The following is a 25,672-nucleotide window of genomic DNA, read 5'->3' as shown; positions in this document are numbered from 1 at the left end:
CTTGAAATGAGCTAGGCTTTTATTGAAATAAAAAAAGTGCGCTTCATACTAAAGCAATAATTGGCATAGTAACTGATTTTTTGCAAAGAGGATGTTCTTCATAACAAATGCTCAACATGTTGTCCGTCATTCATCAACAGTACCTGCAGTGTGAACAGCACTGTACATCATATAAATGGGATGGCGAGAAACTGTCGCCGGATTTTGTCTTTAGGCATCCTTAATGTGGTCTGACGATCGCGACAGACTTACGGCTTCAGGTGATCCTACAACCAACATCGTTTCTGTCAAACACAACTTGCTCTTTATTCACATGAACTGTTGAGTGGTATTAACAAGGGATTTCAGATGGATTCCGTATTTCTGGATTTCCGGAAAGCTTTTGACACTGTACCACACAAGCGGCTTATAGTGAAATTGCGTGCTTATGGAATATGTTGTGTGACTGGATTTGTAATTTCCTGTCAGAGAGGTCACAGTTCGTAGTAATTGACGAAAGTCATCGAGTTAAACAGTGGTGATATCTGTCGTTCCCCAAGATAGTGTAACAGGTCCTTTGCTGTTCGTTACCTACATAAACGATTTGGGAGACAATCTGAGCAAACGTCTTCGGTTGTTTGCAGTTGACGCTGTCGTTTATAGACTAATAAAATCATCAGAAGATCGAAACAAACTGCAAAACGAATTAGAAAAGATATCAGCAGCAGCTGACCTTAAATAACGAAAAAGTGTGAGGTCATCCAAATGAGTGCTAGAAGGAACTCGTTAAACTTCGGTTACACGATAAATCAGCCTAATCTAAAAGCCCTAAATTCAACTAAATACCTAGGTATTACAATTACGAAGAACTTAAATTGGAAGGAACACAAAGAAAATGTTGTGGGGAAGGCTAACTAATGACTGCGTTTTATTGGCAGGCCACTTAGAAAATGTGACAGACCAGCTAAAGAGACTGCCTACACTACGCTTGTCCGTCATCTTTTAGAATATTGCTGCGCGGTGTGGGATCCTTACCAGACAGGACTGACGGAGTACATCGAAAAAGTTCAAAGAACGACAGCACGTTTTGTATTATTGCGAAATATGGGAGAGAGTGTCACAGAAATGATACAGGATTTGGGATGGACATAATTAAAAGAAAGGCGTTTTTCGTTGCGACGGAATCTCTTCACGAAATTCCAATCACCAACTTTCTCCTCCGAATGCGAAAATATTTTGTTGACGACGACCTACAAAGGGAGGGACGATCACCACGATAAAATAAGGGAAATCAGAGCTCGTATAGAATGATATATGTGTTGATTGTTTCCGCGCGCTATACGAGATTGGAGTAATAGAGAATTGTGAAGGTGGTTCGATGAACCCTCTGACAGGCACTTAAATGTGATACGCAGATTATCCATTTGGATGCAGATGTAGATGAACAACCACACAGATAAGGTCTGGGAACGCGGGATGCCAGGCACGACGGATGTGGCTGCTACCAAACGATGCCCACCATACGACGTGGGCAACAAACCTTTCACACGCGAAGCAGTATGGGGTGGAGCGCCACATTGCATAAAACTCTTACCTTCCAGCAGGCGTTTATCAGCCGAGATACGTATGATGCATCTCTGTAACATATCGTTGTAAATCTCACCCGTCACACTGACAGTTTGAAAAGCAACATCCCGCATTTCTTCAAAGAAAAATGGTCCGATCGCGACTGTTGTGGTGAATACACTCCACAGCATGACTTTCTCGTCATGCAATAGATTTTCCACGACAGTTACAGGATTTTCGGCAGCCCAAATTCTGCACTTGTTTGTTCAGTCATGCGGTAATGTTGAACATATATCTTAGTAGAAAATATAAAACTAAATACGTTAGAGGTATTTACTTTCAAAGAACAGAAAAATGCAAAAATGTGTACTAACTTTGAGAGTTTGAGAACATATTTGACTTTCCCCGAAATCGCGTAGCTATTTATCGAACCGACCCACTATGTTCATTGATACTGATTAGCTCTGTCTGTGAAACAGATGACGTCCATCCTGAGTGGTAAATGGACCTCAACACATGTACCATGATTGTTTCCCTGTCTACCGAGCTATGGTGCGTATACCACCGATTACAGGGCTCGGAGATTTGGTACTGCAGCGTCGATCTGCCCAATGCCATTCATTGCCATGCAGAAAATGTATGCTGTATACTTATAAATTCTATCTACACAGTCTATGTAATATACTGTCCGAAAACTCCTTGAACGGAAACTACCTCAGCAGAAGGTTGAAATTAACAGTGCAGTTGGTGCGCAAAAATTAACAGAGTCCTCTAACTCTGGAAGTATCAAGAGTGGTGTCCCACAGGGTTCAGTCCTGGGTCCCTTATTGTTCTTAATATATGTTAATGATTTTCCACTCTGTACTCATGAAGATGCAAACCTAGTTCTTTCCGCTGATAGTACAAGTATAGTACTCACACCCAACTAACAATAATTAGCAGAGGAAATTGTAAATAACGTCTTTTAGAAAACTATTACTTGGTTTTCTGCAAATGGACTCTCATTATGTTTCGAGAAAGCACAGTATATACAGTTCTGTACAGTAAACGGAACAAGTCACAATTGATAAATATAGACTTTGAACGGAAGCATGTGGCCAAGGCAGAAGATTCAAAATATCTGGGTGTGTGCATTGGTGAGAAATTGAATTGAAAGAAACACATTTATCATCTGCCGAAACGTTTAGTTTCAGTTACATATGCTATAAGAGTTATTGCTAAGTGTTGTGATAAACGTATCAGAAAATTAGCCTACAATGCCTATTTTCATTCACTGCTTTCATATGGCATCATATTTTTGGGGTAATTCATCATTAAGAGAAAAAGTATTCATTGCATAAAAGCTTGTAATCAGAATAATATATATTTAAAGACAAAAGAACAGAATTTGTGAATGACAACTCCTTCTAGACAATAAATGAAGTTTAGATATGGAGTAACAACTGTAACAAAAAATGAATTATATCATGTAAAGAGAACTTGTGTTAAATTGACGCATTGCGCATCATTTCGAAATGTCACACTCACGATCTATGGAACAAGTAGTAATGTAATGTACGACCAGAAGACAGGTCGAGATTTCTGTCTGCTCAAAAGCCAGGAACAGAAACCCAACTCAAGTATTCGTTCTCCACAGAGAAGCATAGAATCGTCACTTTGTTTACAGAGAAAAGAATTAACTCACTCCTAGTGGCGATTTAACAGTAAGACCCTTCAGAGATACTATTGTCAGTGAATTCTCTGGGCCGCTACCGGCACTATGTGCCCTTTTCGATACCTGTAGGAGAGCCCTGGTTACACTCCATTCGCCTTTTTCCGGCTACACTTACGGCGGCCGCGTGTGCGCTCTTTGCAACAAGTACGCGTACACGTAACAAAAGCAGTGCCACTTACTACACGGGTCATTAAGCTGGCAGCCAACTGCCTGCACCTCATGCTCCGTGTATAACACTATTCTAGGACGTTCTAGACTACTCCAACACTCTGCTTCTTGACGCGAAACTTAGCTCGCTGTGTCTCGTGAGAAGATCTGCAGCAGGTCATCCGCCGTTCATGACCCCCCCCCCCCCCCCTCACCACCCGCATTCCTTACCAACAGGATGCTTCCTTCTCTTGCAAGATGTTATCGCTTTCCACGTCTAGCTCACAGCGCCTGGCTGTTTTCACCGATTTTGTAGCGGAATTAGCTCGTCTAGCATCTGTTCATTACCCTCGCCGTAGGGAGATCGCCCTCACTGTTATAAAGCCACTGCCTGCTCTCTGTTCCCGTTAGAGCTATAACGCAACCCTCTCGGTCGCACATGGTACATCTTCTATTCTAAACTCCCATTTATAGATTTTCGCTTTCACAGGAACGCTGTCTGCCATCAGCTCAAATTAATTCCCAGAAATGCAAAAGTTAAGCAGAAAAGTTAAAACGTGGTGTTATCCAGTATCAACCAAAGAAATGATCAATTATCTGATCATCCATTGACAACTGCTATCTCATTTCGAATAAAATACGCAAATCAACTGGTATAATATTACATGTATGCAGACAACACATTGTCGCCTTATGTGGTTTTCAGTCCGATGTCTCTTTTGATGTAGTTCGCTCGCCATGATCGTCTGTATTGCGCATCCTCTTCACCTCTACACAGCTACTACAACTTACACCAATCTGAACCTGCTTACATGAATTCACGCCATTGTCTCCCGCAACAATATTTACCGGCCACACTCCGCCGTCTTCATTACCACATGAACAGTTTCTTTATGTCTCAGCATGTGCCGTATCAACAGACATATTCTTTCACTCGTTTTTGTGTCATAAATCTCTTTCTTCGATTCGATTCAGTAACTCGTTCTCAGTTATACAATATCCCGAACTAATCTTCATAACTCTTCTGTTGCATTGCATACCCAAAGATCCCTTTCTCTTCTCTTACTTTATTTTTTACTGCCCACACTTGAGTTCCATATAACGCTAAACTGCAGATAAATACTTTTCAGAAATGAGTTATTGTGATCGTCCCATAGCTTTGGTTACCGATAATAACTTGACACCAGTGCCTATGAGTTTAATTTGTACACTACAGCACTGAAGATGATCATTATGTGGCTGAAAATCGATTTTGCTGTCAATAAACCATCAAAACTACGGCCAACTCTGACCTTCCTTCTAATTTTCAGAAACGGCTTCCTAAGATCTAAATTAATATTCGATGTTAACAAATTTTTCTATTTCCCATATAGTTGTCTTGTTGTTGCAGGTCTACGTTTCATAGCGTCTGCTCTGGGATCTGTGTTTTGTTAAATAAATATGAAGTTCAACGTCCAGTCTTCGTCAACCTTTTCAGGACTTGATCTGACAGTCATAATAGCAAACATACTGAGTAACGTGTTCGGTTGTATTTGGCATCACATGGTGTACGTTTAGGAGGCCCTGTCTCCTGAGGGCTGAATAGTAGTTTGTGGCTCTTTTACTTTGCTACTAGTGCAAATTGTTGTGTTGTTGACGTCCTATTCGAAGGCTCTTTCCGATGGTACGGAAAAAGGTGGTGCAATAATTCGACATTTAAAAACTACTTGCGTACGTCAGGAAATGTTCTTAGATTGTCCACTACAGCTTAGTAACTACCGCTCCTCGATACACACTGTCTGCCCAAAAAAGTGAGAACCCGGGAGGGAGAAGGAGACGAAATGATAGTTCGTGGGCTGAGTTACGGGGTGTTCAAAAAGTCTCTCCGCAGTGCCGTATGACGGTTAGCCTTGCGTGCCGTTTGCCGCAGTGAATATACAGGTCTGAAACTCAGTGAAATACAAGTTATTAATTTATTGAATATTCATTTTTACTTACAAATTTTCACATCAAATGTTGAAAGTGTCCGACCTGTTGTTGAATACACAATTCAATTCATCTACTCATGTCTCCAAACACAAGCTGCAACATTTCTCCTGTAACAGAAGCGGTGAAAGTGGATATTGCAGTTTTCAATTCACGAATGGATTTAGGACGATTTTTATAGACAGTAGCTTTCGCTGTACCCCAGCAGAAAAAGTCAGGTGGCGTTAGGTCATCGATCGTGGATGCTGAAGTCCCTGTGAAATTATGCGATCACCAAAAACATCAGCAAGCAGTGCCATTGAAACGCGAGCTATATGCGTGGTTGCACCATCTTGTTAAAAATAACCGTTCAGTATTTCACTCAAGACAAGTTCTCCTATGAGTGGTTACAGAATATCACTGTAGTATCGTTGTGCGTTTGTTGTTTCGTTGAAAAACCCAGGCAGGCGAACAATCATACGTCACGCGCGGCTAACAATCATATGGAACTGCGGAGAGACCTTTTGATCATCGCGTAGTATATAGGGTTACTACAGTGGTCACAAAATTAAACCAAAGTTACAAATAACTTTGCAGTATAACCCCATTGGTCAGTATGGCGTCACACCCGCACAGGCTGGATGTGCGCACTGATTCGGTTGGTACGTTTATCGTAGATCCCTGGTAACATATCATGAGGCAAGCTGGCCCACAGCTGTACGTAGGGACACGTGCTAAGTGTGTACGACCGTTGTCCTGTTGAAAACGCGCACATAAGGTTGAAAGGTGTCAGTGCCGTGTCGTCGTGCCATCCGATTTCGCACGATACTAACGTGACGTGAAGTCATACCCTACGACTCCCCACACAAGGATGCGGAGAGTAACACCGCCTCGCCGCTGCACAATGTTAGAAGAGGCTTGCACTCCGTGGCGCGGTGGTACTGCAACCAGTATGCAGAATGAGGTGAAGAAAACAGTTTTGGTTGCGATGTTGAAACTACCGGTTATTTATTCACCATGACGAGTGTTTCACCTGATTAGAGGCCTCTTCAGATTCGTCGATAAAGGTTGATAATCAAGTTACGGATATCTATGGTAAAACACCCACAAAAATAAATTGCTTTTTTCATGCGCAAGAAGAATAATTGTGGCGAATATATGCTCCAGTTATACTCCCTGTATAGGGCTGGTCTTTCCATGTATTCACGGGACCACATGACGCGTTCCGGTAAACTTATCGGATGTTACGTTTTTAATACATGACAGGAGCGTAATACTTGCCTCTACTTTCCTTCCTGCACATAACAAAGGTAATTTATTTTTCGGATGTTTTATCGTCGATATCCATAACATCAGTTAGCGACACACCCTGAGGAAGGCGCCTTCCAACAGTCGCCGAAACGTCGGAATTTTGCAGATGACAATGCGGCCTCAAACCCAGAAGAATTTTGTTGATTGCTTATCAACATTGATCGAGCAATTTGAAGATAACACGAATTAGGCGAAACGCCTGTCATTGGTGTATAAATAAACGGTAATTTCAACATCGGATTCAAGTCTTTTTTCTTCTCCTCAACATTGGGAGAACTTCTCACCTGGTGTCCATCGTGTTCGCTCACGGTGGTGATGCAGGGTAGGGCAGAACCGAGATTAATCGCTGAACATATTGTGGCGCCACTCATCTCCATGCTTCCACCGAGCGAAGTGGCGCAGCGGTTAGCACACAGGACCCGCATTCGGGAGGACGACGGTTCAATCCCGCGTCCGGCCATCCTGATTTAGGTTTTCCGTGATTTTCCTAGATCACTCCAGGCAAATGCCGGAATGGTTCCTTTGAAAGGGCACGGCCGACTTCCTTCCCCATCCTTCCCTAATCCGAGCTTGTGCTCCGTCTCTAATGACCTCGTTGTCGTTGAACACCAATACCCTCCTTCTCCTCCTCCATGCTTACGGTCACGAGACGACGCCAAGCGCAGCCGTCTGTGTTGTGGTGTTAACAGCAGCCCACGCATGGGACGCTAATTCAGTAGTGCAGCTGCGGTGAGTCTCCGACCAAAGGTGCAGCCTGTCCCATAATGGTGCAGAGAGTCCACTACTTGTCCTCGGATGAGAGGCTCACCTGTTGAAAGGGTCACGATGGACCTAGTGCACAATACAGGGATTCTCCCTCGCAGTTGTCAGACTTGGTCTACCACTATCTTGATGACAAGTGTGCCAGCATTCTCGAGTCTCCATCCAGTCCAACGTCGAACCACTGCCACATCCCAGAAATCGGGACATTGCACGATTCAGCCAGCTGCCGAACTGGCCACCCACAATGAGTCCCCTTGCAAACACAGTCATCTGCCAACATTGCTAGCTCACCGACTACGTGGCGTATCCTCCACAGTCATCACTAGAGATATCACACTGTTCACTCGCCTTATATACCCTACCAGTTCTGGCAATTAAACGCGAAAAACTGACAACATCAGCGCACTGTGGTGTCCTTTCTACCTTTCAGAGAGAACTGCTGCTCTGATCATTTACATACTCGCCAGTGTGTAACACATCGATTAGGAGTAGGTTTATTTTAAGGAACTATGTGTTTGCAGTCTATGAAGTGTGCATTCTGTGTTGTTTGAACTCGTTGATGTACGGCAAGAAAATTAGAGCAATGTATATATGAAAAAAAAAGCACTCTGTCGTCATGCCATGAGTGGCCTACCGGGACCATCTGACCGTCGTGTCATCCTCAGTGGAGGATGCGGATAAGAGGGGCGTGGGGTCAGCACACCGCTCTTCCGGTCGTTATGATGGTATATTTGACTGAAGCCGCTACTATTTGGTCGAGTAGCTCCTCAATCGGAGTCACGAGGCTGAGTGCACCCTGAAAAAGGGCGGCCTGGATGGTCACCCACTACGCCACACAGCGCTTAACTTCGGTGATCTCACGGGAACCGGTGTAGCCACTGCGGCAAGGCCGTTGCCGTATATGAAAAAAGCAAAACAAAATGTTGAAGTTTAGATTATTGTAATATGAATGTGTGTATGTGTGTGTGTGTGTGTGTGTGTGTGTGTGTGTGTGTGTGTGTGTGTGTGTATGTGTGTGTGAGAATTCCTAAGGGATCAAACTGCTTAGGTCCTCGGTCCCTAGACATACACACTACTTAAACCAACTTACGCTAATAACAATATAAACACCAGAGTAAGGTTTCGAACCTCCGGCGGAAGGAGTCGCGCAGTCCGTGACATGACACCTCAAATCACGCGGCCACTTCGCACAGCATATTAATATGTTTATGACAGAAGTATGTTTCTTAAAAGCTGATTAGTGCTTAGGGAACTTGTATTTGTAATATGTAAACGCTGTACGGAAGTTTCCCCACAACGAAAGTGGCACTGGCACGATGTAAAAGGTGGATTTGGCGTTCGGACTGAGCGGACCACTTGTGTGAACGGCACGCCGTGTGTGGCCAGCCTTAGCACGGTACACCTCGACGGTGCTAAGAGAACAAGTGGAAGCTGCATTAGAAGGGATTTGCCTCGGATGTGGATCTGGCTATTATTTGGTATTCACGGATTGATGGAATGTCTCTAATATGTTGAAAATCGTACATCAAGAGCCTTGTGTACAGTTAGCCGCCATTTCGTCTGCCACTAATCTTCGCCACTGCTTCACAGACGTCATACATTCAGTTACGTTATGTATATTGGCATGGACCAGTTAATTTGTGTGTTGTCTCAATAATAATCACATAAAACGTCCATTCGTGTTCGAAACCACAACTTCAATCCTGATCACGAACCTAAGCAGGATCCTCACGTAAGTGCTACTAAAACAGAGTATCCTGATTTAAATGAACAATTCTGGCATTCATGTGTTTGAAAGTGACTTTTTGTCTAAAGTAAAGGGAGTAGCAAAAGAAAGTTAAATTTGGATGTTTTGTTTATGAACTACTCCAAGTGAAATTATTAAAGTAGGAAGTTTAAGAACAAAAATTTAAAGATCAATCAATAGGAAAGTGAAACCCTAAATTATTTAAAAGCTAAAACCATAAAATTGAAGTTGGATAGGATTTTACTAAAGTATCCATAGTTTATTATAAAATATAGTTTTGTAAAATTACAGTGCAAAGCTGTGTAAATACTACTGCCAAGAATACCTGCTTCACAGGTGATTAAAGTACAACTACTTATAAATCTTTAATGATTCGATTTGCGGTAGTACTGTCAGAAGTAAAGTTATGCACATTTCCAAAGGTAGAGTAGTTTTGGTATTCATCATGAATGATTCCTTTTGAAGTTAATTAAGACAAGTGTTGAATTGTATTACTTTGCAAAGTAATTTAAGTGAATGATTAGCTTTTAGAGATAGTTTCTACTTTTACAATAATCAAAGAAACTTGGCTAGTGAAACTGTACCAGTTTATGAGCCCCCTCATATAATCCTCCTATTAAAAATGCACTATTACTGTTACTAAGGAGTTTAAACAGTGCACTTAAGATGTTCTTCATCTTTATTAGTGTTATTCATGTCAGTCGAGATAGAAGCCCCTCATGTCCAAAATTAGTTCTGCACTTCATGCAGTAATATTTCAATATTTTGATGAAGTAAATGCTATTGCTTGTGGCCGTCATTAGTGAGAGTTCGGAGCAATTTTTCTCACCATAATTTACTGGTTTGAGTGTTATTACTAGCTGCTACTACACACAGTACAGAGTGCAATGTGTCAGTTTTTTTATCCTGTTTGCTATTCAAAAGGAAGCCACAACAACAGTAACTTCAATAACTAATAACCAATTTCCTCAAATATGTGTTTCCACATTAATGTGCTTAATTAGGCGATAGAACACAGCATCTCCGTGATAGCGATGAAGGGGAGATTTTCCCGGACGACCATTTCACGAGTGTACCGTGAATATCAGGAATCCGGTAAAACATCAAATCTCCGACATCGCTGTGGCCGGAAAAAGATCCTGCAAGAACGGGACGGACGACGCCTGAAGAGAATCGTTACGTGACAGAAGTGCAACCCTTCCGCAAATTGTTGCAGATTTCAGTGCTGGGACACGAACAAGTGTCAGCGTGCGAACCATTCAACGAATCATCATCGATATGGACTTTCGGAACTGAAGGCCCACCTATGTAACCTTCATGACTGCACGACACAAAGCTTTACTCCTCGCTTGCACCCTTCAACACCGACATTGGACTGTTGATGACTGGAAACACGTTACTTGGTCGTACGAGTCTCGTTTCAAATTGTATCGAGTGGATGGAAGTGTACGGGTATGGAGACGACCTCATGAATCTATGGACCCTGCATGTCATCAGGGGACTGTTCAAGGTGGTGGCGACCTTGAAATGGTATGGGGCATGTGCAGTTGGAGTGATATGGAACCCCTGATACTTCTAGATACGGCTCTGACTGGGGACACGTACGTAAGCATCCTGTCGCATCACCTGCATTCATTCATGACCACTGTGCATTCTGATCGACATGGGCAATTCCAGCAGGACAGTGCGACATCTCACATGTCCATAGCTAGCCAGAGTGGCCGTGCAGTTCTAGGCACTACAGTCTGCACCGCGAGACCGCTACGGTCGCAGGTTCGAATCCTGCCTCGGGCATGGATGTGTGTGATGTCCTTAGGTTAGTTAGGCTTAAGTAGTTCAAAGTTCTAGGGGACTGATGACCTAAGAAGTTGAGTCCCATAGTGCTCAGAGCCATTTGAACCATTGAACACTTCCATAATTCTTACAGAGTGGCACCAGGAACCCTCTTCTGAGTTTAAATACTTCCACCGGCCACCGAACTCCCGAGACATGAACATTATTGAGCATGTCTGGAATGGTTTGCGACGTGCTGTTCACGAGAGATCTCCACCCCGTCGTACTCTTACGGATTTATGGACAGCCCTGCAGGATTCACGGCGTCAAAGTATTATTTCAGACATTCGATGAGTCCATGTCACGTCGTTTTGTGGCACTTCTGCGCACTCGTGTACCAGTTTCTTTGGCTCTTCGGTGTTTCTATCTACACGTTCAGAGAATACAACGTATTATACTGAGAGGCTGCTTCATTCTGTTTTAACATACCAAGAGAGATTCCATTCCATTATACACTCCTGGAAATTGAAATAAGAACACCCTGAATTCATTGTCCCAGGAAGGGGAAACTTTATTGACACATTCCTGGGGTCAGATACATCACATGATCACACTGACAGAACCACAGGCACATAGACACAGGCAACAGAGCATGCACAATGTGTGCACTAGTACAGTGTATATCCACCTTTCGCAGCAATGCAGGCTGCTATTCTCCCATGGAGACGATCGTAGAGATGCTGGATGTAGTCCTGTGGAACTGCTTGCCATGCCATTTCCACCTGGCGCCTCAGTTGGACCAGCGTTCGTGCTGGACGTGCAGACCGCCTGAGACGACGCTTCATCTAGTCCCAAACATGCTCAATGGGGGACAGATTCGGAGATCTTGCTGGCCAGGGTAGTTGACTTACACCTTCTAGAGCACGTTGGGTGGCACGGGATACATGCGGACGTGCATTGTCCTGTTGGAACAGCAAGTTCCCTTGCCGGTCTAGGAATGGTAGAACGATGGGTTCGATGACGGTTTGGATGTACCGTGCACTATGCAGTGTCCCCTCGACGATCACCAGAGGTGTATGGCCAGTGTAGGAGATCGCTCCCCACACCATGATGCCAGGTGTTGGCCCTGTGTGCCTCGGTCGTATGCAGTCCTGATTGTGGCGCTCACCTGCACGGTGCCAAACACGCATACGACCATCATTGGCACCAGGGCAGAAGCGACTCTCATCGCTGAAGACGACACGTCTCCATTCGTCCCTCCATTCACGCCTGTCGCGACACCACTGGAGGCGGGCTGCACGATGTTGGGGCGTGAGCGGAAGACGGCCTAACGGTGTGTGGGACCGTAGCCCAGCTTCATGGAGACGGTTGCGAATGGTCCTCGCCGATACCCCAGGAACAACAGTGTCCCTAATTTGCTGGGAAGTGGCGGTGCGGTCCCCTACGGCACTGCGTAGGATCCTACGGGCTTGGCGTGCATCGGTGCGTCGCTGCGGTCCGGTCCCAGGTCGACGGGCACGTGCACATTCCGCCGACCACTGGCGACAACATCGATGTACTGTTGAGACCTCACGCCCCACGTGTTGAGCAATTCGGCGGTACGTCCACCCGGCTTCCCGCATGCCCACTATACGCCCTCGCTCAAAGTCCGTCAACTGCACATACGGTTCACGTCCACGCTGTCGCGGCATGCTACCAGTGTTAAAGACTGCGAGGGAACTCCATATGCCACGGCAAACTGGCTGACACTGACGGCGGCAGTGCACAAATGCTGCGCAGCTAGCGCCATTCGACGGCCAACACCGCGGTTCCTGGTGTGTCCGCTGTGCCGTGCGTGTGATCGTTGCTTGTACAGCCCTCTCGCAGTGTCCGGAGCAAGTATGGTGGGTCTGACACACCGGTGTCAATGTGTTCTTTTTTCCATTTCCAGGAGTGTAGATACCGCTTCGTATTCAGCAGCCGTGAAATTTCCGCCTTATATAAGCTTCCCAGTTCCTCCTACGGACCGGAAGCTGGGTTCGTCTGTAATTACTGGCATTGTTCGCAGTTTCTTTTATCTGATCTCCGTTACAGTATTCATGTATTCCTAAATGTTGAGACTATTGTTCCGCATGTGAACCTTGAAAATCTTGAGACCATCACTAGACCGCGAAACCGGTATGACATCATCCCCTCCAGGCCTCAACTACGACTTTTTTCCAGCGTTCTGTCAACACCAGCACGTTACTACTAGTAGTCTGTCGACAGTCTTCAATCCGAAGACTGGTTTGATGCAGCTCACGGGGTACTCTATGTTGGACAAGCGTCTTCATCTCTCAATAAATAGTGCAACCGATATCCGTTTGAAGCTGGTTACCATATTCATCCTTTGGTCTTCTTGTAAAATACTAACCCTTCCCCTCCCCCCCCCCCCCCTCACACACAAACACACAACCCTCCTTCACCAAATTCACAATTCCTTGATGCCTCAGGCAGTGTCCTATCAACCTATCACTTCTATTACTCTAGTTGTGCCACAAATTTCCTTTTTCCTCAGTTCGATTTAGTACCTACTCATTAATTATTCGAACAACCTAAACTCCAGTTTGGAATACAACAGTATAAGGAAAAGACAGATTGCTACTCACGACAAAGAGCTGTAGACAGGTACAACGAAGAGACACTTACACATTAGCTTTAGGCAAAAGCCTTCGTCAGAGAAGGAAACACACACACATTCATTCGCACACATAAGGATACCGCATACGCTCATGGCCTGGGCTCTGACCGGAATTCTGACGAAGGCTTTGGCCGAGAGCTAATGTGTCACTGTCTTTGTGTTGTGCGTGTCTGCAACTCAACATGTCGTCTTTGTGGTGAGTAGCTGTCTGCCTTTCCTCATATTGTTCATTAGTTATTCGATCTACACATCTAATCTTCAGCATTTCCAACGCTTCAGTTTTCGTCTTCGCTGAAATGCTTGTAGTCCATTTTTCAATTCCGAACAAGGCTACACTCCAGGCATACATCCTCAGGAAACAAATTCCTGTCTTCCAGAGTTGCTTTTCTTGCTACTGTGAGTTAGCATTTTGTATGGTGTCCACTAGACCTGATGGTTTCGTGTCGCGAGTCGGTGCCGCTAAGGGAAGAGCGTCTTTGCGGTGTCTTCATCCAGCACTGCTGGAGTCTCAAAAGATCGTCAATTCAACGCAGAACATCCTCGCGCCGGGCTGCTATTCATGGCCACTGCAGTATACTTGAGCAGACAGCCTGCCGGAGGCACCTACCATATATCAGAAAAGCCGCGACCTTCTCACACAACACCACTATCATGCTATTCACTGTGCCGCCAACAAAGCGCGCCGCTGGTATTAGGTTGAGATAGTAACGGACGACTTGCAGAATCAAGAATGTTGTTGCTTTTCCGATTCCGCACTCACCATGGTACTAGTTTAACGCAAGCCACCTCCTGCACACGCCATACTGGAGCAGGAAAGAACATCCTGGAATTCAAAGCTGTCCACACGCCCCTAACGCTACCACACTGGTGACAGAAGAAGGCTACAGATGAACTCATTGAGACAGAGATTAAATATCCAGAGCATATATCGAATGCTACTTCTTACTATGTTGAAACGTCCTCTATGTTATACTGTGCTATGTCCTCTAGGACCTAACTTTTCACATTGGCAACTAGCTAAGTACCTGGCGTTGCTGTGGTATGAATTTATTCCAATCCTATTAGTACATCTCGTCCTTTCCCCCCTTTCTGCCTATCTCCTCCCCCCCTCTCCTTCCTCCCCTCCCCCCCTCTCTCCCCCCCCCCCTCTCTCTCTCTCTCTCTCTCTATCACCTCCCACCCCCCCCCCCCCTCTCGCTGTACATCACCTCGTTCCATCACATATCGTGAACTGTGTGTCCTACAACGATATAATTTTGTAGGTACGTTCACCGACATATGTGGGTACTACCTGCTAAATGCGTTGCGAATAGAGTTGGTATCAAAGAAGGAGTAAGCCGGCCGGAGTGGCCGAGCGGTTATACGCGCTACAGTCTGGAACCGCGCTACCGCTACGGTCACAGGTTCGAATCCTGCCTCTGGCATGGATGTGTGTGATGTCCTTATGTTAGTTAGGTTTAAGTAGTTCTAAGTTCTAGGGGACTGACGACCTTAAAAGTTAAGTCCTATAGTGCTCAGAGCCATTTGAACCATCACCATCCTGGGCAACTTGACTAGCGTGTCTTAAGGATTTACGTGCGGAAGGAAAGAAGGAAAATCAGCGTTTAAAGTGTTGTCGATGACGTTGTCCTTAGAGACCTAGTACAGTGTCGGTTGGCGGAAGAGTGGCTAAGGAAAACAGACGTGCCATTACAAACTTACAATTCCGGAATTTGCTTTAAGCGGTTTAAGAAAATCGAAAAAAGCCGATAATGTGTGTGGTTGGAGGGAGATTTGAACCGTAGTGTTACCAAATACGCTTAGAACCGCCCCATCTGCCTCGGTTACAGTACGAAATATCAAGATTAGCAGATGTCACAGCTGTCTTCCGTCAAAGTGTGAAAAATGTACAGAAACTGTTGAGTCGATTGAACTGTAAACTAAACATAGCATAAATAAGAGAAAGACGAAAGTATTGAGGACCAGCAGAAATCAGACTAGCGGCAAAAGTTTTAGGGGCAAAGAGGAGGGATTAGGCTACTGAAGAATCAAACTAACACATTGCGGACCAACTAAGAAGGATATAGGAAGCAAAATATCACAGACAGAGACGTAATTCCTCGCAAAATAATTTGACTAGTACGAAACATAAGCCTTTCTTTGAAATAAAAATTTACCAGTGTGTGCATAGCCCTTTTTCCAATACGTTCAATGTCCCCTGTTATTCCTACTTGGTACAGGTTTCACAACACATGAGCAATAACCTAGGATGTGTTACACGAGTGTTCAGTAACCAATTTCCCTCGTAGTTTGCATTTTCGCTGTATCTTACCAATGAACAAAAGTTTGCTACTTGCTGCACCTACGACTCAGCGTATGCGATCTTTACACTTAATATGCCTATACACTGAGACCCCAAAGTATTTTTACCAGCTGAGTGTTTTCAGTTGCGATTAACTGATATTTCAGTGTCACAGTACGAGGTTTTGTTTAGCTGTGTGAAGTGCACAGTTTTACATTTTTGAACCCATAAAGCAACTTGCTAGTCTTCTCACTACACAGAAACGTTATCAAGATTTGACAGTGCTGTATCGTTCGAATAAGACACAGCCAGGCGCAAAGATGCGAGCTTACAAAAGACAGAGTGTTTGTGAAGCTTTCTCTTTCTGGTTCGTTTTGAGCCCTTCGGATCAGACTGGCTTCTTTCTTCGCAATACTTCTTCATTCTCTCGTTCCTTCTGATTGTCACTGCTCCTGCGAACTTAATTTTTGTCTTGGTATCAGTCGACTGTTTTTCAGTTTCTGAACGTATTCCACACTTGTATGTATGGGTTTCTGGTCCTTTTTTCTGTGTCCAATATGCTCCTGATCTATTTTATACAGTTGATCAACGTTAAGCATTTTGCGTACCATGTCGTCTTGAACACCATGCTGCCGTCCATCCTTGCGCTGTGCCTGGAAAATCTCGATCTTTTCCGCCATATCTCGCTTTTGATTCTCAGCTATGTCAATCACCATCATCTATATAGCCATCCTTCATCTCATTTCTCACCGAGCGAGGAAAGTAATAATAATAGTAATAATAACAGTAATAAGAAAGCTTCACATCCCCTCTCATCTCCCTATACTGATGTGCCGAAATATTCTGTTGCTGTTTAGTTACTTGAACATCAGAAGATACTATTTTTCAACATGGAAATACTTCATTTTAACAGGGCTATGTCAGTTGCAGTGGAGCAACAAATTGGTCCCCACGATCTACTGATATATATGTAATTGCATTATAAGTTCTTCTGTCACAGCCGGCCTCTGTGGCCGAGCGGTTCTGGGCGATTCAGTCCAGAACCGCGCTGCTGATACGGTCGCAGGTTCGAATCCTGCCTCGGGCATGGATATGTGTGATGTCCTTAGGTTAGATAGGTTTAATTAGTTCTAAATCTAGGGGACTGATGACCTCAGATGTTTAGTCCCATAGTGCTTGGAGCCATTTTTTTCTTCTGTCATAGAAGGTGTCCATAAACTTCCACTATGATTTGTTTAATATCATTAACAGATGGTATTCACAGTCACTGGGTGGAAATCCCTGTAACGTTTCATGACACGTCGTCAAAAATTTACTATCGACTGGATTTCCTACATGATAACAAGGACACTCACGCGGAGACGTTTAAGCGTTTTTTGTTCTCCACATCATATACCTCGTTACAAAACGAGCTGACAACTCTGTCATGTTTACGATAAAGTAAACAGGGCCTGCAGTCATGGAAAGGTTACATGGGCACGATACACACTCTTTGTTTCAGGTAGAAACAGCGTTAACCATTGAACCCTCTCTTTCATGTGGCAGCGATCTTGTCTGTAACATTAAGAGTTTAGATGCATGTGTCCGACGATGAAATCGTTGGCGCCTCGGTGTGGCAAAGTCGTTCTTAAAGCAAACTGCGAAAACAGCAGAAAAAGTACTATTGTAAGATTATTCTACCATGCAAACATTTGGGGTTACACTCTTCTGGTACGATAAGTTCCCCCCACCCCCACCCCCCACCCCGGGGGGGGGGGGAGGGAGGCAGGGAGGGAGGGGGCATTGGGGTCCACTGAGGGACCAAGCGAACCGCACTATGACCCTGTGTTCGATGTGGGGAGGGGGGGAGGGCGGTGATGTGGGTACACCGCTGTGACCTGTTGTGGGGTTGTGAACCACTGAGGGCTACGGCAGGACGAAGCCTCTCCGTCGTTCCTAGGTCACCGGATTCATACATGTGTTGCTGTTGTTGTGGTCTTAAGTGCTGAGACTGGTTTGATGCAGCTCTCCATGCTACTCTATCCTGTGCAAGCCTCTTCATCTCCCAGTACCCACTGCAACCTACATCCTTCTGAATCTGCGTAGTGTAGTCATCTCTTAGTCTCCCTCTACGATTTTTACCCTCCACGCTGCCCTCCAATACTAAATTGGTGATCCCTTGATGCCTCAGAACATGTCCTACCAATCGATCCCTTCTTCTGGTCAAGTTGTGCCACAAACTTCTCTTCTCCCCAATCCTATTCAGTACTTCATCATTAGTTATGTAATCTACCCATCTAATCTTCAGCATTTTTCTGTAGCACCACATTTCGAAAACTTCTATTCTCTTCTTGTCCAAACTATTTATCGTCAATGTTTCACTTCCATACATGGCTACACTCCATACAAATATTTTCAGAAACGACTTCCTGATACATAAACCTACATTCGATGTTAACAGATTTCTCTTCTTCAGAAACGCTTTCCTTGCCATTGCCAGTCTACATTTTATATCCTCTCTACTTCGACCATCATCAGTTATTTTGCTCCCCAAATAGCAAAACTCCTTTACTACTTTAAGTGTCTCATTTCCTAATCTAATTCCCTCAGCATCACCCGACTTAATTCGACTACATTCCATTATCCTCGTTTTGCTTTTGTTGATGTTCATCTTATATCCTCCTTTCAAGACACTATCCATTCCGTTCAACTGGTCTTCCAAGTCCTTTGCTGTCTCTGACAGAATTACAATGTCATCGGCGAACGTCAAAGTTTTTATGTCTTCTCCATGGATTTTAATACCTACTCCGAACTTTTCTTTTGTTTCCTTCACTGCTTGCTAAATATACAGATTGAATAACATCGGGGAGAAGCTACAACCCTGCCTCGCTCCCTTCCCAACCACTGCTTCCCTTTCATGTCCCTCGACTCTAATAACTGCCATCTGGTTTCTGTACAAATTGTAAATAGCCTTTCGCTCCCTGTATTTTACCCCTGCCACCTTCAGAATTTGAAAGAGAGTATTCCAATCAACATTGCCAAAAGCTTTCTCTAAGTCTACAATTGCTAGAAACGTAGGTTTTCCCTTCCTTAATCTAGGTTCTAAGATAAGTCGTAGGGTCAGTATTGCCTCACGTGTTCAAACATTTCTACGGAATCCAAACTGATCTTCCCCGAGGTCGGATTCTACTAGTTTTTCCATTCGTCTGTAAAGAATTCGCGTTAGTATTTTGCAGCTGTGACTTATTAAACTGACAGTTCGGTAATTTTCACATCTGTGAACATCTGCTTTCTTTGGGATTGGAATTATTATATTCTTCTGGAAGTCTGAGGGTATTTCACCTGTCTCATACATCTTGCTCACCAGATGGTAGAGTTTTGTCAGGACTGGCTCTCCCAAGGCCGTCAATAGTTCCAATGGAATGTTGTTTACTCCAGGGGCCTTGTTTCGACTCAGGTATTTCAGTGCTGTGTCAAACTCTTCACGCAGTATCGTATCTCCCATTTCGTTTTCATCTTCATCTACATCCTCTTCCATTTCCATAATATTGTCCTCAAGTACAACGCCCTTGTATAGACCCTCTATATACTCCTTCCACCTTTCTGCTTTCCCTTCTTTGCTTAGAACTGGGTTTCCATCTGAGCTCTTCATGTTCGTACAAGTGGTTCTCTTATCTCGAAAGGTCTCTTTAATTTTCTTGTAGGCAGTATCTATCTTACCACTAGTGAGATATTCCTCTACATCCTTCATACATATATACTATTGTAAGCGCAGTTATAAAACTGGAAAAAATTTGAATTTTCTTGTAACGTCCTATGGGACCAGACTGCTGAGGTCATCGCTCCGTAAGCCTACAAACTACTAATCTAACTTCAACTAACTTACGCTAGGGACAACAAACACTCCTATGCCCGAGAGAGGACTCGAATCGCCGACGGGGGAAGCCGCACAGACCGTACAAGGCCTCTAGACCTCGCGGCTGCCCAACGCAGCACTTATAATATTATGCAGTACATTCTAATCCTATAATTGGTGTGGTAAGGTAATATGGAGTATAACTTAATCCGAACAGGGTCACTGACGATGAAGAAGTGAGTGCACGATGAAGTCGCTGCCATTTTTATTTTGAAAGCTTCAACTGTTTTGGTGCTACGTTCCATTTTTTCCTATGTTGTTCTAATGTTGTTACCGCTACAATACTTACCACACCCAACAATTTCTTTAACATAATCTGGTCTTCGCCTGATCTAAGTATTTTTCACCTCTACTGCTCCTTCCAAAACAAGTTAACTATTATTAGACGCTATATCATATGTCTCACAGCGCTATCTTGCATGGTTTGCTCTCCTGATGTTCTCTCTTCAGTTCTTCATACTTCATACTTTATCTTTCAATTTTGAACATTCTTCGGGAATGCCACATTTCACAAGCTTACTATTTCGACTTCTTTTCCCTTAGATAATTCATGAACCGGCAGGAAGTCGACCTGTCCGTTCTAAGTTGAGCAAGCTTCCTGCTTGCATATTTTATAGGCTATATTTCAGCGAGGATTATTTTATAGCTTAGTCTTCCTTCTACAGTGTTTAAACTCGACTATAACAGATGCATCCTCCCGTATTAAATTGCACCATGTTCTTCTTCTTTTCTTTATTGACATTAGCTTTTGTATGTCCATCCTTTACGACGCCCGTTTACTATCGTGACAAATAAAAACACATACAGTCGTCCTTACGATTTTATTTTGTCGCTACCAGTTTCAATGCTTCAGTGCGTCATTTTCAGGGTGTTTTTAATGCGGTACAGGTTGATAAGATCCCCATGCATAACACATCAGTTTCCAGAACTACTGGATACGCAGATAATGTGTCAGCATTAGACTAGTTAAGTAACATGAAGGCAAGATCGCTTGATTTTAAGACCTTTATTCCAGTTACTAAATTCGACAGACTGGAGCATAATCTTTAAAGTGTAAATAACAACAACCCACTTTTTTTCTCAAAATGTCGACGACATATAGGCAGAGTGTAATGCCAATCTGAAGATGACAGCACGATTCTGCCGAACTTAGTAAGTGGACTTAAGATCTTAAAATAAAGCCACCTTGGCTTTCACAAAAATTATATGACTGTCGGAGGATACAAGAAGACTTACACAAAATTTCTAGTTGGTTTGTTCCGGCCGCTGTGAGCGAGCGGTTCTAGGCACTTCAGTCCGGAACACAGCATCTGCTTCGGTCGCAGGTTCGAATCCTGCCTCGGACATGGATGTGTGCGATGTCCTTAGTTAGGTTTAAGTAGTTCTAAGTCTAGTGGACTGATGACCACAGATGTTAAGTCCCATAGTGCTCAGAGCCATTTGAACCATTTTAGTTGGTCTGACGAATGGCAGCTATCTTTACATGTAGAAAAATGCAAGTTAGGCGGATGAGAAGGAAATACATACCTGTTTTGTTCTAATACAGCATTACTAGTATCCTGCTTGAAACAGTCACTTCGATTAAGTATCTAGGCTTGACGTTGCAAAGGGTTGTGAAATGGAACGAGCACTTAAGGATTATAGTAGGAAAGGCGAACTGATGAATTGAGTTCATTGGAAGAGTCTTAAGAAAGTGTGGTGTTTCTGTAGAGACAGCGTATAGCCATTGTGAGACACATTCTAGAATATTGCTTGAGTGTCTGGGATCCGCTCCAGGTCGGAATAAAGAAAGACTTCGAATCAGTTTAAGGGCGAAACCGGTAGATTCGAACAACATGCAAATATTACGGAGTTGCTTACAAATTCAAATGGAAAGCCTTTAAGGGAAGGCGAAGTTCTTTCCGAGGAATGACATTGAGAAAATTTAGAGAACTGGGATTTTAAACTAACTGCCAAACGATTCTAGTAGCGCCAGCGTAGATTTCGCGTAAGGACCTTGAAGATAAACTAAGAGAAATGAGGGCTCGTTCGGAGGTATACAGGCAGTCGTTGCTCCCTTGCTGTATTTGCGGTTGGAGCAGGTAAGGAAATGCCAGTAGTGGGACAGGGTACCCTCTAGTATACACTATATGGTGGCTTTTGTAGTATGTAGGTAGATGTAGATTAATATCAAAAAAACTACATTATCAGTAATTCATAACTTAAAATAACACATATATATTTCTCTCTCTTTTTCTCTGACACACACACACACACACACACACACACACACACACACACACACACACACACACACACAATATCCTTGTAAATAAATGGGAATATTATAGCGAAACAGGAAATGCTGCAAAATGCTTCAAATCTTATATTTCTGGCAGGAAACAAAGGGTGTTATTAGGAAAGAGACATGTATCAAGCTATCAGGCATCATCCAACTGGGAACTAATTACATGTGGGGTCCCACAAGGTTCTATTTTGGGCCCTTACGTTTTCTTGTGTATATCAATGACCTTTCATCAGTAACATTATCAGATGCCAATTTCGTTTTTTTTGCCGATGATACAAACATTGCAATAAATAGCAAATCAAGTGTAGTCTTAGAAAGATCAGCTAATAAAATATTTGTGGACATTAATCACTGATTCATAGCCAATTCCTTGTCACTAAACTTTGGAAAAACTTACTACATGCAGTTCAGAACTTGTAAGGGGTGTCCCACGAGTATATGCATAACATATGATTACAAGCAGATAGAAGAAGTGGACAGTGTTAAATTCTTGGGATTACAGCTTGATAATAAATTCAATTCGGAAAAGCACACCATAGAACTGCTAAAACGTCTTAACAAATCTCTATTTGTAATGCGAATTGTGTGATACATAGGGGATACAAAAATGAAAAAGCTGGCATACTATGCTTACTTTCATTCCATAATGTCATATGGGATTATTTTTTGGTGTAATTCATCAAGCCAAGCTAAAGTTTAAGGGGCACAAAAACGTGCAGTAAGAGTTATATGTGGTGTGAACTCAAGAACATCCTGCAGAAGTCTGTTTAGGGAACTAGGGATACTAACTACTGTTTCCCAATATATTTATTCTTTAATGAAATTTGTCATTAAAAATATATCACTTTTTCAAACCAACAGTTCAATTCATGGAATCAGTAATACAAATAAGAATAATCTTCACAAGGATGTAAAGTCACTTAGTCTTGTACAAAATGATGTGCATTATTCAACAACACACATTTTCAATAACTTGCCAGCAGCCATAAAAAGCTTAACACAAATGAAATTGAGTTTAGGAGAAGCCTAAAAATTTATTGGTGGCCAACAATCTAACTTCTGCACCATTTCACTTTTATTACCTTATAAGTACATTTAAAAAACTATTTTTATTTTAAATCCAGTGCATTAGTGTTTGTAAAATGAATCTTTCGTATAGTGTTCATTAAAAAATGGCGATCATTCCACTTGGGACTTTTGGAATGGTACATTAGCTTGTTTGTTTGAGTTGTAAATATTTGTCATATATTACTGTTTTTTTCTGACATGTTCTACATCCTGGAGGACCTCCACACTACGGATCAAGTGGAACGAAAGGAAATCTAATCTAATCTAATCTAAACACACACAGTGCCCATTGCCCTTCCTGCCACTATAAAGAATGAAAAACAAAGCACATGACGCTGTAGTGTGTTCGTCTGCATGGTCAAACGGTTTTGGGATCACAAGCTCTCCATCAAACAATAACTACTATAATCAAAGAGGAGGCTAGTGAAAAATTTCCAAAAATGTATAGTAAACAAACAGAGCTAAATCTCTGAAAGATACAGTTATTAGGCATGGGCCATTTAGACTTGAATCCCACTCCCCATACGTAAGTCGCTTTGAAGGCTGCCAGGACGTGCCAACTTGAGCACCTCAGCCAGCCAGGAGCGCCGGACCACTGTCTGTCTGTTTGGGTGACAGGCCGTCCACCAGACAGCGACCCTCACACAGGCGGCTGCTGGGTGAGCTACAGCGCGGTGTACACGCAGTGGCGACCTCAGGCAACTAGCAGCCGGCGCAGAGGCGGCAGCGACCTTGCTGGCCGCCGGAAGTGCGGACGCGGGCCACTTCCGGCGGCCGCCCGTCGCTGACGACACACCGCTGGGACGCCATTCAGCGCGCCAGGTCGCCTCATTACCACCCGCCACCAGTGTTCACTCGCTCAGCCAATCAAGTCGCGTGACTCATCTGGCTGTGTGGTAATGGTCAGGCCGTGCTCGTGAATGTGAACCCCTGTGCACTGCCCACGACATACGGGACACTGGCAACGAAAGTACACCTCTTTCTTTAGCGACACTACTGGCCATTAAAATTGCTACACCAAGAAGAAATGCAGATGATAAACGAGTATTCATTGGACAAATATATTATACTAGGACTGACATATGATTACATTTTCAAGCAATTTGGGTGCATACATCCTGAGAAATCAGTACCCAGAACAACCACCTCTGGCCGTAATAACAACCTTGATATGCCTGGGTACTGAGTCAGAGTTTGGATGGCGTGTACAGGTACAGCTGTCCATGCAGCTTCAACACGATAGCACAGTTCATCAGGAGTAGTGACTGGCGTATTGTGAGGAGCCAGTTGCTCGGCCACCATTGACCAGACATTTTCAATTGGTAAGAGATCTGGAGACTGGGCTGGTAGGACAGCAGTCGAACATTTTCTGTATCCAGAAAGGCCCGTACAGGACCTGCAACATGCGGTCGTACATTATCCTGCTGAAATGTAGGGTTCTGCAGGGGTAGAGCCACGGTTCGTAACATATCTGAAATTTACGTCCACCATTCAAAGTGCCGTCAATGCGAAAAAGACGTGACCGAGACGTGTAACCAATGGCACCCAATACCATCACGCCGGGTGATACGCCAGTATGACGATGACGAATACACGCTTCCAATGTGCGTTCACCGTGATGTCACCAGACATGGATGCGACAATCGTGATGCTGTAAACAGAACCTGGATTCATCCGAAAAAATGACGTTTTGCCATTCGTGCACCAGGTTCGTCGTTGAGTACACCATCGCAGGCGCTCCTGTCTGTGATGCAGCGTCAAGGGTAACTGCAGCCAGGGTCTCAGATCTGATAGTCCTTGCTGTTGCAAACATCGTCGAACTGTTCGTGCAGATGGTTGTTGTCTTGCAAACGCCCCATCTGTTGACTCAGGGATCGAGACGTGGCTGCACGATCCGTCACAGCCATGCGGATAAGATGCCTGTCATCTCGACTGCTAGTGATACGAGGGCCGTTTTGATCAGCACGGCGGTCCGTATTATCCTCCTGAAGCCACCGATTCCATATTCTGCTAAGAGTCATTGGATCTCGACCAACGCGTGCAGCAATATCGCGATACGATAAACCGCAATCGCGATAGGCTACAATCCGACGTTTATAAAAGTCTGAAACGTGATTGTACACATTTCTCGTCCTTACACGAGGCATCACAACAAATTTTCACCAGGCAACGCCGGTGAACTGCTGTTTGTGTATGAGAAATCGGTTGGAAACCTTCCTCATGTCAGCACATTTTAGATGTCGCCACTGGCGCCATTCTTGTGTGAATGCTCTGAAAAGCTAATCATTTGCATACCACAGCATCTTCCTCCTGTCGGTTAAATTTCGCGTCTGTAGCACGTCATCTTCATGGTGTAGCTATTTTAATGGCTAGTAGTGTATATACTATCCGCCATTTGGGGTAGAAGTACACTTACAAATACGAGTGTGATTTTACCTTGTAATGGTACACTGATTAGTCAGAACACTAAGACCATTGACCAACTATCGATATAAACCTGTCCACACGTTGGCAGTGTCATCTGATAAGGAATGACTGC

The 25,672-nt window shown here is 43.8% G+C and overlaps 1 protein-coding gene across 2 annotated transcripts in view; it reads right to left on the bottom strand.

Annotated features, from left to right (window-relative positions):
• The window catches only part of LOC126354753 (proton-coupled amino acid transporter-like protein pathetic), a 408,828-nt gene that overhangs the window by 133,557 nt on the left and 249,599 nt on the right, over positions 1–25,672 (bottom strand). The gene's annotated exons all lie outside the window — the stretch shown is intronic.

This window comes from Schistocerca gregaria, chromosome 3 (assembly GCF_023897955.1).
Source record: "Schistocerca gregaria isolate iqSchGreg1 chromosome 3, iqSchGreg1.2, whole genome shotgun sequence".
In the NCBI taxonomy this organism is placed as follows: Eukaryota; Metazoa; Arthropoda; class Insecta; order Orthoptera; family Acrididae; genus Schistocerca; species Schistocerca gregaria.
Note: the sequence above shows the minus strand (reverse complement) of the source record. Positions and strands in the feature narration are given on the sequence as shown.